At 39.4% G+C, this 14,126-nt stretch overlaps 1 long non-coding RNA gene across 1 annotated transcript in view; it reads right to left on the minus strand.

The window, feature by feature from the left end:
* LOC140257526 (uncharacterized) overlaps positions 1 to 14,126 on the minus strand; it is a 191,018-nt gene that overhangs the window by 64,308 nt on the left and 112,584 nt on the right. Inside the window, exon 4 of the long non-coding RNA XR_011905044.1 lies at positions 12,382 to 12,643. This is a non-coding gene — a long non-coding RNA (uncharacterized lncRNA). The remainder of the gene's footprint in view (positions 1 to 12,381; positions 12,644 to 14,126) is intronic.

The following is a 14,126-nucleotide window of genomic DNA, read 5'->3' on the forward strand; positions in this document are numbered from 1 at the left end:
CACTCAACTTGAAAAACAAATGTCAAAAAGACAGAGGTAAAAATCAATAAGCTACACATTCTTTTAATGTGAGTAATTCAAAAATTGGCTGCTATTCAACTGAAAAGTGAAGTCTGGAATAATTCCTTATATTCCTTGTCTCACTAATCCTAGCAAGGTTTGTTCTGTTAATACATGATCTCCTTCTGAACACTGCTTCTGTGCAAAACTTCACTCCTGTTCTAAGTGCCCTCCTGGAGTTCTTTGCATCACTTTATTTCCTGTGGAAAACTGGACAAACAGCTCTGAAACAGCCAACAAGTCATCCTGCACATATTTGTCATTCCTTGCTGTTTTACCTTCTCACTGCATATATTCCCTAGTATTTCCCAAACAAAATATCACATGAAGCTTAATTTAATCCACAACGATTTATCAGCTATTTTCTTATGCAATTCAGATAGACTTACTATATATTTTTGAGAGCAACAGTTTCATTTGGAAGAAGTCCTCTAGGTTTGCTGCAATTCATCCCTTCCCCTCCCTACCCTGAAGAATCAATGTTGGATTTATTCTCAGAACATACATAAATTCCTCTGGTCATTTTGAATGAAACACAGGTCAGCTGCTTTCAGCAAGGAAGATGGTACAAAATACTGCAGCTTAAGTTTCCTTGCTCTGTATAACAATTTATAAGTCCATAAGCATCATGGAATGACAGCTTCTCCAACTCGCCAGAGATCTACCAGTTTCTGTGATGGGAGCTCAAATACTCTGCTGTAGACCTGTCTTTTGTTCATTTTGATGTGATGGAACTTTGATTTCTATTAACGCACCATGCATTTTTTTACCCTCCTTACATGCAGGAGCTCTACTGGCTGTATGTTTTCTTCCCCTCATCTCTTAGGTTCTTTCATAAAAAACAATTACCAGGATCCACTCAGAGTCACTTACAGCTTAGCATATACAATTATCTGCTGTTTCCTTTTCCTTTATTTGCAAAATTCAGGGTGCTGACAACAAGCTAGACCACATCCCCTCAAGCCCCGCGCTGTTTCATGATCCTATTGCACACAAAACGTTTAGTTTTTGTTTAAATGTATCATTGATTACTGCTCTCATTGCAAACTACAGACCATGGGTAGCAACCGCAATCAGAAGAAGAGTGCTACAGAAAGAATATCTGTATTAACCACACATAGTAATAATTACATGCATTTTATCACTGTTTACTTCAATATAGCTAATTCTCATTAAGATGCAAATTTACTGAGTCGCAGCTATGTGAAGGAAGAAAGTTTGCAACTGAAGAGCACGAACTGATTAGGTGGTGTTTGCTCCAACGTTCATTTGGGATTGAACCAAGGCCGTTTGCCTCAGTGCCATTACAGCATTAAGAGGTGTAAATCTGCACTGTCATTGGATTGTCTTGCTTCCATTATGAAACGTCCCCACCACAACAAAATTACGTGGAATTTTTCTCTTGGCTTATGCACCACAGAATACTTCCTGATGTATTTCTATACTAATCACAGATAACTACAGTTTAAAGAGAACTATGATTATTACTCATGGGAACAGCACAGTATTACAGAACCCTGATAGCACTGCGACTAGCAAACAGCACCTGCCTCACAAGAGCACTTTGTTAGCCCCACACCCCACTTGGAGGAATAACCACTGCTTCACAAAATCACAGCTGACGTGCCAGTCTAAGCATACCGTCTAGATGATCTATATTTAAGCTGGAAAATGATTATCTATTGTTATTATTAAATTGTACCCTTTCTGGAGCCAATAATTTGTCATTTGCAAGGAGAAAAGCAGAAAAATATATAATCAAGGAAAGAAGCTGAAGAGGTGGATGCTTAACTGTGTTACGGACTTTCTTTAATTAAAGCCTCTCTTAACCTGCTCTTAATCAAAGCAAGTGGCAAGCTCAGCAGATGGGTACAGCTGTACATAACAACCATGCAGGTGTTTAATTTTTATATTTAGCAAGTATGCTAAGCAGCATTCAAACATTTGGGGTGACGGGGTTGGTTAGTGAGGGAGGGATTCAAAAACACATGCCACCAAAAAAGGGAGATTATTCCATACTGTTAAGTTAATCAACTTCCCTACTTCTGTGTTAAATCCCAGCTCGAATTACAGGGGCAGATGTATAATCTGGAAGGCTTTCCAAAGCAATCTCTCTCTCTTCTCCTCGTTTCCCTCACTTCTTTTTTTCCTTTTCCTATTAAGGCTAACTGTACTGAACTGCAGGTGTCTGCCTTCTCACAAACTAAAAGCAGTTTGTATTCTTTGTCTCATACTCACAATATAAAAGACACTGGATGAGGCAGAGGAAACAAACACATGCGTCCTAGGTAGAAATTGATCACTGTCAGAGCTAGGAGCTTGGAAACACAAAGGCAGCAGTGAGGCAGGCTGCAGAGAAAAGGAACTCTAACCCAGAACTCTAAATCAGGACACTGTGCAAATCCAGAAAACTAATTACTGAGATCATAAAAATATAAGATAACATTAGTTTTGGCTAGAAATCCGCCTAATACAACTAAAATGGAAAACAGTAATTCAAGACAAAGTCAGGGAATGTACAGAAGGCTAAAGTTCGCTTTTTGTGAACAGAAGTCATCCCCCACATTTCTAGTAATCTGCAGCATCATTTACGTGCAACAAGATAAAATAAGGCCAGACAAACCAAACACAGGAAAAATAAGTATTTGGCATCCTCTATGTAACACATAGAAGAATAGGGAGAAATTTTCACAAAGCAAAGGATCAGCAGTAAAACAGAGCTTGAAAAGAAATATTAGTGAAAGGTAAAAGTGGCAGCACCATCACCTGCATCAATAGGTGTATCCAGGCATCCATTGCAGCTACAGATAAGGGAAGAGGCAGAACGTGGATAAGGAGAGCAATTTCAAATCATGCAAGTCAGTGTTGATAATGAAGTGATTCAGAGAATGCAGATACTACCTTTCCACTCATTTTCATGTACTACACTACGTTAAAGGTTAGATAAAAATAGATTACACGCTTTCATAATATTGCTTTCCCACATATTCCCCTGGTATTCTATGCTCTTTTAAATTAGAATAGAAATATCCACCAGATTCGCTCTGTGCTTTTCCTTGCACAGAAAAGAAGTTCAAATACCCTTGTTTAGCAATTTGAATATAAAGAGGAACAGAGCTGCTTAAGAATTCCTTGCATCAGTATTTCTCAGACTTGGTGAAAATACAAGCCCCTTTCAGCTCATCTGTTTCTATCTGCTTGCAAAGTCTGAGATAGTTGGTAGAATATTTCAAACGCTTCTACTACATTGCAGTTCCTTTGACATTCTTTCGTAGTCCGCAGCAAGTGGAGTGGCACCCCACAGCAGGTGGAAAGCTGACTTGGCTGACTGTCCTAATCAAAGCACATATTGGTTTAACACAGGCATCATTAAAAAAGGGCCTTTATACCAAGCTGAAGATTTACAAACATTTAGACCTCCCCCTTATGCAATAAAAGGAATGTTTGTTTAGCTTCCAGTCAGACTGTTGATGCAGCCAACTCTGGGAGCACTTCAGGTGCTCTTGGGGTAACTGAGATTCATATGGTCCCAAGTGAAACATCTCCCAGAGTCCCCTAATAAATCCCATGCCATGGAACTGATCTGCAGGTGAACTGAGGAAAGGCCAAGGTCTGAGAGCACTGCCAGGAACAGTTCCCCTTTTCTGTCCTTAGTTTTTACAGTCTGGAGAGAGAAACTTAAGCTACTGCTCAGAGATACATTTGCAGTTTTAACCTATGTAGTCCTCAATGTGAGAATTTGGGAGACTAAAATCAACTTTATCAACCCCATAGAACTCAATATTTTCCATTTAGACTTAGTATGAGTATCACTAAATATTTACTATGAAGAAGCTTTATAGGAATAACGCAGCAGTTCCTAATTGAACTCATTTTCACCTTACATACCCAAAGTACACACCTGCCCTTTTTATCGTGACAGGATTAAAATACATTTGAGCAGCTTTCTGGTTATCTCCAGTCACCAGAATTCAAAGAAAGATCAGTGAGCAATCTTTTCCACAAGAGATAACATTATTATTTTGTCCTCTCTCCCAAAGTAGCTGATTATGAAGTGACTTCTGTACATACAGGCTGTATCACAAATGAAGTACAAAGGATTATTTCAGTCACAGCATACACATGTGAGCCACAGAGCACGGCTGATAGATGCTTTTATTCATCACGCTTTACTTAAAAACACAAATTCTATCTTTTTAGCATTTTGATTTCCAATTTTTCCCCCGCTCTATTTCTGCAATCATACTGTCTATTTGTACAGCAGATGAGACACTAGTTATACCTTGGAGAATTAGAAACATAAACAGAATAAGCATTTAGGTCAAAATGAAAATTAAGAGTCTAAAACTGTTTGTAGGAACTAGCACAGTTTGTATTTACAAATTCACGTAGACTTAATTTTGAAGTGGTATAAGCAGCGTATTCAAAGCTAACTTTGATGACAACCTATACTTCCATAAATATTAATTATCAATATCTAACCAGATAAACCATTCTAACCATATTTGCATTTCAGAGTGATTATTTTTGTAGCTAGCACATTAATTTCCTTGAAATGAATAATTTATTATAGTTATTTTCAATTCTCCCCTGTGTATATTTCCAAGAAAATGGTGTCCTAAGGCCCGAATAATTACCAGCCAAATACTAGATAGTTCCCTTGATCTTTGCTTAAGATACTTACGTATGTGTGCTCCCACCCATAAGTGCCTACCATCTTTTCCAGCAGACAATACTAGAGAAGACTGGAAAACACAGCTTCCAGGATATACAGAGTCTTTGAATCAAGATGACTGGAAGTTCTGTTCCAACACTACAGTTATGTAGGGGCACCCCTTCTGGTCTCTGCGGATTATGGAGGACTATTACTATGACTCATGTTCTGTAACTTGGTCGCAGACAAAAGTAAAGTGAGGTGCTGTGGGGTCCCTGTTGAATGAGACAGGATTGCAGCCATGGGAAGCAAGTTTAAGTTGAAAAAAAGACAATGTGACAACTCCAGCACAAATACTGCTATTTTTGAGGGGTACAACAGATCTAAGACCAGATCTGTCCCTCAGCCACTCCTGTTCCCTGGCTGCATCCACACGGAGCTCACAGCCCTCACCCTGCATGGCTCGCCAGGTCAGGGAGCAGCAGCACAGCAGCAGACACTCACCCTGCTTCATTCTTAGCCTCAGAAGCCTTTGAAAGATCTGAAATAAACTGCTTCCAGCTCAGCTTCAGGTAAACTGCTGACTGTCAAAATCTTTGGAAAATGTCGGAATGTGGGTAGTCATTACAGTTTGCACAGACACTGTGCTCATGTGCACTGTTTGCTGTCTCCCAGCTTCAGCCGATAACATGCTGCTGTACAACAGTCGGCTCTTCCAGACTAAGGGAAAATGCATCACCCTTGCTGTAAATTACTCACAAACAGAAAATGGCATTTACACAGGCAGCAAAAGGATTTCTGTTCCCCTTTAAACACACCAAACACTGGCACAGTGACCAGTGCAGAAGGGTACAAACTGTATACTCACAACTTTCTTACACAAACTTCCTAAGTATGAATATTAAACAGACACTTGCACCAACTCTCAGGCCCACCAGCCTTCCTTACAATCACCTTAAATGTTTTAAGAAAAGTATAAGTTTTTCACACGAAGGACTAAAGCATGAGCGGTTACAGCAAAAGCTGGAGATGGAATTTACTGCTGTAATTCTCCATCGAATATTCGCACAAGAATAATCAATTAAGACATTCCCAGATGGCTTTCATGTCTAACAGATCTATAGCATGACAGTAAGAGTCACAGAAGAGTGGCACCACTAAGACGAATTATATGAATAAGTGGCATTAGAATGCACTGCCAATACACCCAAAAAGTTATTTTTAAGGACTGTGACAAGAAATATTCCAATTAAGCCGAGTAAATTACCAGAATGTAACCATCATTACTGAAAAGAGAATTTCGCTTGTTACCATAAAAAGAATTCATTGTACAGACCGGATAAATATATATTCTTTGGACTTATTATTAAAATAAATGTAATGAGTTACAATTAAATGGGTCTTTAATAGCAATAATTACCTAGAAACACTGAACAGATGAGCACAGGTGAACGGTGCACGTATCAAAGCGCACAGCAAAGGAAATGCAAATAAATGCTTCATCTTCAAGCAAGCAACCTGATGTCAGCTCAGTCAACCAACATCGCTGACGTAATTACACAACAATACAGGCTTTATTATGTAACCATATGGAAATCTTTAGGCAGGGCTGAACAGTGCTAAAAGGAGATTTAATTAAGTTTGCAGAAGGTCTCATTATGCAGTACTGGAACCAAAGTGTATGAACTGGATCTGCTCAGCTCTGACACTTCTTTCCAGCTTTTTATTCCAGAATTTCAAAGATTGCTTAAAAAATGATAAAGGAGGAAAAGGAGCAGCTCATCTGAAACATGATGATTTTTTCATATCAAAAATCACCACAAAATGAAAAAGGTACTGTGCAACAGAATAAATGGCAGCTGCGCCAGAGATGAGCTTTTATAGCCAACCTCTCAACAAACTGAATATTCACTGCTTTTGATGAAAAGAAAATGCAAAAACTAAGCAAATCTCAGAGTTAAATACTTTCTAATGTATTTTAAGTTGACAAACACATCCCTAACATCACTGGCATTAGCCTAGTTCTGCTGGCAGCTCACTGCAGCCCTCCTGCAAGGAGCCAGTTCCTCTGCCTCTTTCCCTGATCTACTGGCAGCAACCAAGAGGATTATCCTCCTGTTCCCTGCCAGGAGGCAGGTGCTCTGGCCTCCTCCCTACACACCTCTCCCTTTGCCTCCCAGGGACACAGTGCCTTCCTTCCAACTACCCATGCAGCCAGAAGCAGAAGCACACTGCAGCAGGTTTGCCCATGGGCCACCTCTTTGGTCTGCTTCCTACCCACCTGCAGGACTCCCCTGAGCCTTGCAATAGGTCAGCTCCAGAAAGCTGAAGGTGCTCTGCTTGGACTCAAATCATCAGCTCACAAGGCTGCTTCTTGGGACATCTCCTCTTCCAACAGCAGAAGTTAGCAATCGAATTACAGTGGTGGTTTTTTCCCTCAGAAACATTCACTGCACTCCAAGCTGTGTACACATGAAGCATCGCCACTCTAGTTAAACAATGAAATCACAGGGGAAAAATAACAGAGAAATGGAAATGGCAGCTTGACTGAGGACAGAACAGAAAAAAAGACGGACTCATTTCTGCAACCCTGCAGAGCACACAGCAGCACTGAGGCACAGTGATGTGCTGCGGAGGACACAAGTGCTGCTGCCCGGCTACCACGGCCTCTCTCACACCAACTGCTGGAATGCCTCAGCTGTAGCTTTGTTGGCTGTGATTTAAAGGTACGGAGCTAGATGCATTTAGTAAATACACAAGTGACACAAAGGCAGTCAGTGAAATCAGCCAATGCTAAGGTACGTTCTTCATTATCAGCTTTTGTCCAGAAAACATAAGAGAGTTTCTCCCTACTTTTCTCCAGTTACTGCTTGCCAGTTGCCTCTGTGCTTCATCAGTGACTTCTCTACTCTCTCGGCTGTTGTCTATCCAATGACATGCTTAGACACATCTGAGAAATTCAGGTGTCTTGCTGTCCTCACTCACGTCTATCCCAATTCAGTTCTCCTTCAGTTCTCTTTTCCTCTCAGACAATTCCTTGTTAGCATAAATCACCTGTCACTTAGCTTGATAGATTTAGTTGGATCCAAACTGAGAAAGCTGAGATAATTCTCAGCTCTCACAGCGTTCTTTATTTTACCATCTTGAGGTTTCACATGGCACTGCCAATTTAAGTGGTTTCCAAACTTCATTTCAATATCATACATTGTACAATTACAGTTTTGCTAAGAAGAGCAGTCTAAGGGAGACTTATGGGTGTGTGTGACAGGTATGTTGAGGAACTCTTTTTAGCTGCGCTTTTCACTGCCTGCCAAAGAAATGTTTGAGGTACCACCTGCGCAGGAAGAAAATACTCATGCTGAAAAATCGTGTAAGCATGGAAGGTCATACCATTGCTCACCTTCACTGATTAAATAAAAAGCATTTATTTACACTGAGAAATGGGTAAGGAATGTTTCCTACTTCAAAGTACACCAACAAAAAACTACTAACAGTCTCACTTATAAGCAGAGCATTTCCAAGGCAGGGCTGAAGGTAGACAGCATGGATCTGCTGCATAGTAGGGCCAAGGCAAACTCCTTGCCTATTCCGGTTAGTTTTGGACACCGTATGCTACTTCCCTCTTTCTGTTCCTTCCTCCTGATAGAGGGCTGGCTTTAGCCCACACTAGATACAGTGTAAAGGAGCCAGTGCCCACAAAAGCCAGTGGGAACTGGTGATTTTTAAACCGCTGTTGATTGGTACAGAAGTATCTTTGTCCAGAAAGCAGACTAAAAAAAGTCAGAAGCAACATACAGAGATTTAATATTCATAATATAAATAGCTCTCTACTATCAGAAAATCAGCACTACTAAATAAAAGAGTGAAACAGAAGATAACTGAGAGAAGGACAGTAACCATTCCAAGTGGTGGTACATTAAAAATAAATTCTAGATACTGGTGCAAAGAGCTGAAGTCCAAACAGGCTTCCCTTTCCAAAATAAATAAATAAATAAAAATAAGGAAAAAGAAAAAGCGTAATAAATACATTAGGGATCATTACAACATGATCTGTGTAGACATGAATTCAGTAGGCCTTCAGGGATCTGGGGAGAATCCTTTCAGATGAATGTAATCAGAACTTTGGTTATCACACATTCCTAAAATCACGCCATGGTTGTTGGTTCAATTATATTCTTAAAAATACTCTTCAAATATAAAATGATAAAAGCTTCTTAAGCAATCTCTTTACCATTATGGTAATGTGTTATGAATTTAATCCCAGTGCATTCACACTGAAGGTATCTATTTTCACCCTCATTTCATACAATACCCCTGGGAAAATTCATTTTGAGCAAGAGAATACATGCTTAGATAACGGCTTCAAAAACTATGGCACACGGCAAGCAATACTGTTAAATCTGAAAAGGTCCATTATTTAGGAAACAGGGACTTAATTATGTTTGCAATTCCTAGCATTCATTGGCTACAACTCTGTTAAAAATCTCCAGAACACCAAGGAACAGCAATGCCCTTCTTGTAGGCCTGGCAGCACCTCCACCATATGGAGATTATCTTCAGTGCAGTAACCTGATGAACTCAAAGCCCATTAAAATGCAGCTGAAAGAAGACAGGAAATCCTGAGCTTAAGAAAAGTGAGTACAAGAAGGGTGTCATTTAATTTTATTGACATCTTAAAGACAATTACTGTCCTCCCAAATATCATGCCATCATTTTTTTCTTTTAAATTAAGATATGACATGCATTTAGCCATGCAGAATGGGAAAAATAGTGGGGGAAAGAACAAGAAGCCTATGTTTTTAAGTGTAGTAGATAAGCATAAATTCACTGCAAAACAGTGTGTGCTGACAGAGTAATTAGACCTAAATGAACTAAGATTAAATTTGCATGTCTACGGCACCTGCCACGCACCAGATACTGACACAGTGAGTACAGGACTCCATTTCACTGAGCTGGTTTTGAAGCTGACTTTCTGGACTAAGTGAGAAGTAAGGCCATGCTGCTTTGTGGAAGCAATCAGAAAAACACACTGACTGCAGTCAGGCCTGCAAGGCACGGACAAGCATCAGTGAAGTACATTATGAAAAATCTTAAGTTATTCACAATGAACACGCAGTGACTTTTTACATCTTAGGTACCACATCCTTCAAGCGTATTTAGCTGCTAATTATCAGTAGACATATGAACAACAACAACAACAAAAATTAAAAAATAGCAAAGCAAATGAAAGGAATACCTCTTCTTGAATGGAAGTAACATGGCAAACCAGAACTCACTGCGTACTGTAGGTGTAGAGATAGCAAGACTAGGAGAAGGCAAGAGTCACTGTTTTTATGACCTCTTTATACAGAATTCCTCTAAATAAGATTGAATAGGATCATATCAATTCACTTGGTAAAAACTGGATGAAATTATTTGAATATGATCTGAGATTAACACTGGGGGGAAAAATCATCTCAGTGTGTTTTTAATTGGCAAGACAAAGACTGTTAGCTGTAACACACTCACTGACAGGCAAAGAAATTTGATAGATGAGCCAAGTGATTTCACACCAAGAAAGAAGATACCAACATAAAGCAATCATTTAAGTCAAGGAATGTGCCAATCTCTAAATTAAGAAAAAGGGTTAGAAAAAAAAAAAAAAAAAAAAAAAGCTGGTAGGACTATGACATTCCAATAAAGATGGATGTGACAGCATTATTTTAAATTTGCAAAATGAAATTTATATATAATTGCCTTAGTGTCAAGCCTGTAATTCACAAGGGGCTTTGAAAGTTGCCCAAGGCAATAGTGAGGTCCATTCTGATAATTAGAAGACCACAAAAGAGAAATTAAACAGAAATACATAGACATTGTTGAGGAAAAAAGGGAACAGTTCATTGCACAATTAGAGAAAAATTCTTAATAGAAACACATTCAGGAATGACCTCCATATCAAAGAAGGAACTATAAGGCTTATTAAGATGGTTAGAGGACTGATCCTTAGAAAAAAGATTTACACAAATACTGAAGAACTATTGGAGGGGTAATTCATACCATCTATTTTTAGATAAAGGCTTTTTGCACCTAAGTTAGGATCTTGCAGATGCAGCACAGAAATGGACTCATAGAAGACAACTTAGCATCTCTTACATGCGCTCCCTCCTTCTGTTACTGAGGATAGAGTAGATAATGCCAGCTAGGCAGAGAAGCATTCACCTTTCTCTCCTCAAATGTGTTAAGTACACCTACTAAGTCAAACAAGACGTTTTGCAAGCTCTGAAAGACTACAAATGGTTGGCGATGTAGCTGATGGTTTGCAAAGTTTGTTTTCACTCTCCTTGATTAAAAAAAAATAAAAATAATAAAAAGAACATCGATACTTAAAGCAATTACGCTCATGTCCAATGTAGTCTCTGTTTTAAATGCCAATAAGAATCTTTCAAAAGAATTGCAAAGTAAAATACATCCCACAGATTAGCAAAATTGCACTTTTGGCTGTGCTTGTTTTTGCATGGTAGCCATTACATAAACTGCAAATGCACTTCTACCAGTTATTCTATTGAAGTGACTATACATGGAATTCTTGCATTTTATCATGGCATTTTATTGCCAGGAGATTGAGAAAATGGGACACGCCTATTAAAAACTCACTGATAACTTCAGTAAATCACAGACACGTCACGATCAGTGTGCGACAAAAACAGCCATTCTGAACAGTCTGTAGTAACTGAAGAGCATCACAGAATAAATATTCTAATAATGCGTGGGGATTTTTTTGTTAAGTCTGTCAGGGTTACACTCTTACTGGCATAAACATTACCTGAATTTACAAGTTAGTTCTGCTGTGGCTGAAATTTGAACGATGCAGAGCATTTTGGCCCTGATTCCAGGAAATAACAGAAACATTTTAGATGAAGACCACAAGGTTCTCTGCAAATTTATTTTCATATTTCATATCAGGAAGATGGACCTAACTGATTTGCTAGATTATACTACTATAGAACTTCAGGCGCTGTCACTCTTCCTTTTGGTCTGCTGTTTACAACAGTAATTCTGTTCTCTGCATTCACGTCATGCAACTTGTGGTCATACTCTTGACCCTAGCTTCCTAATCACATAATTCCTCTTTGCTATAAAAGCCTTATAAAAACCTACCTGCCCACATCCAGACACTTCGTATCGACTCTACTAACAACTTGGTTGTATCAGCTATCTGCTTTCACCTCCTTCCCTGTGCCATTTTATCAGTTATTTAAAGCTCCAAACAGTCAATCCCATTCCACTGTTAAAGGACATCTTCTAGACAAAGTTTCCCAACAATGTATTTAAATTTGACAGAACCAAATATTTAAAAGATTACAAAGTATTTCACCACAGCAGAAGAATATTAATCTGAGATTATCTGATGATCTGTGAAGCTCCTTCCAACATAACATATGCTCCTTCTCTGCATAAGAACATTATTTTTTCATACGCTGTGCAGAAACATTTCTGTTGCTGGGTAATACACAGCTTACATGAAGCTGCACATCCTATGAAATACCACACCAGCTGAAAATAAGTAACGAATTGCTTTGCCACAAGCTTCTGATCTATGCAAAACCAGCTGCTGTGCAGAATTAGCTCTTTGGATGGGACTGCGTTTGACCCACAGAAATATGGATGTTTTCATGTAAGTTTCTTACCTTCTCTTGAACATCTGGCTTCTAGTTAGCTTGCAGCAGGGAAAACAGAGAGGAAACAAAAAACTGGCAGCAGCTCTTCCTTAAGACAATGCCATATCCGGGCAGATCCCACAGACACAGCTGAATGGCCTTGTTAGCCAGCTGAAGGAGGACAAGCTCAAATCATTCCATCGTCTGCAGACTGCACAGGCTATGCCAGGAGCCACAAGAACCCTCTGCAGCACTATGGGATACAGACCTCAGAACTCCATGCACAGGCCACCTGAAACAGATAAGAGGTAGGTCCAGAGTCATTCTCAGATTTTTACAGTTCTGTGAAGACAACAGCCAACTCCAAATGGCCTGAAAGCCTCTTTAACTTTCTGGAAGCTTGGGGAAATCCTGTGGTACATGCTGAGAAATTCTGCTGGAGAGAACAGCAATGTCTCAAAGAGTCAGCAAAGAGATCACAACTATTACTCCCTCAGGGTACAACGGATTAGTAGGAGCTCATTTGAAAACAGATAAAACTGTGGGGGTGAATGAATCTGAGCCTCTCCTATGGGCTCAGAACCTGCAAGAGACGTGGCTGGTCCTTTAAGCAATATCTGCAGTACAGTTTTATAGTGTACACTCAGTCTGTCTGTAAAAAGAGACATTGCAGATGAAGTAAAAAAAAAAAAAAAAAAAAAAAAAAAAAAAAAAAAAAAAAAAAAAAAAAAAAGATTTGCTCAAAATAATATTGATCAAATTGCCAGATCAGTGAACAGTGAAACAGGTATGTCTTCCTGTAGGTCTTTGTTACTGATTGACTGTAGAACCATTAGTGTGAATGTGCTTTCCTAATGGGTTAGCAGAATTGACTTCTGAATGACAGTGTTTCTCCTCCAGGCTTATACAGCCCCAAAAGTGCAATGAATGAAGAAATTTTGCTGAATCTTAAAGGACAAAGGTCAAACAGAGGCAGAGATGAACTCTGACTGCCCCACAGTGAGTTCAACTTCTTTTTGCAAAGAAAATCTATTTTAAAACAATATTTTAATTGTGACAGTTAATTAAAAAGAAATCATGAGCCTCTGACAAAAAGCACACCAATCTATTCCCAAATGGGCTTCCGTATTTAGTTTCTGTTTTCTGGTGTACCAGCTATGTGCACACCTTGCTTTGTATTTCACCAACAATAGCTTAATAGCACTCTGGCAAGCTGGCAGGCAGGGCAGTGCTAAAAGAGGCTTAGTGAAGGACCTTTAAATGCAGGGAAGCAGATTAAAAGTTCAGTAAACAATGTGAGGAATGGTGGTGATGAGGACTCAGAATGCCTCAGCAAAATGGGAATAACGTGTACATGGCTTAATAGCATCCTTTTTCTAATGAGATTCTCAGCACAAAACGCTCTCAGTTTCCTCCCAGGCTGCAAAATCTTCCCATTCTGCTTCCACACACTCACTCACCATAAGGGAACAAAAGCAAGGTGGAACTACATGCAAGACATGAGGAACGTGAATGTGTGTCACAGTGTGAGTGACTTCGGTCTGGCTGCAGGCTCCACAGAACTCATGGGGTTCTTTGTGCCTGAGGATGCTTCCACACATGCATTGGACCATGTGTGTCAGCAGCCAGTGAATGTTAGCTCACCTACTTGGCAACCATACAGAATTATGTTCATAATAGAGGGAAAAAAAAAAGACAATTTGGCTTAACAGCCAGCTGGCACTGCTGGAAGGTTCCACAGGATGCTGAATTACTTGGTTTTACAGAGCACCATA

The sequence above is a fragment of the Excalfactoria chinensis genome, chromosome 11, assembly GCF_039878825.1.
Source record: "Excalfactoria chinensis isolate bCotChi1 chromosome 11, bCotChi1.hap2, whole genome shotgun sequence".
Taxonomy (NCBI): domain Eukaryota; kingdom Metazoa; phylum Chordata; class Aves; order Galliformes; family Phasianidae; genus Excalfactoria; species Excalfactoria chinensis.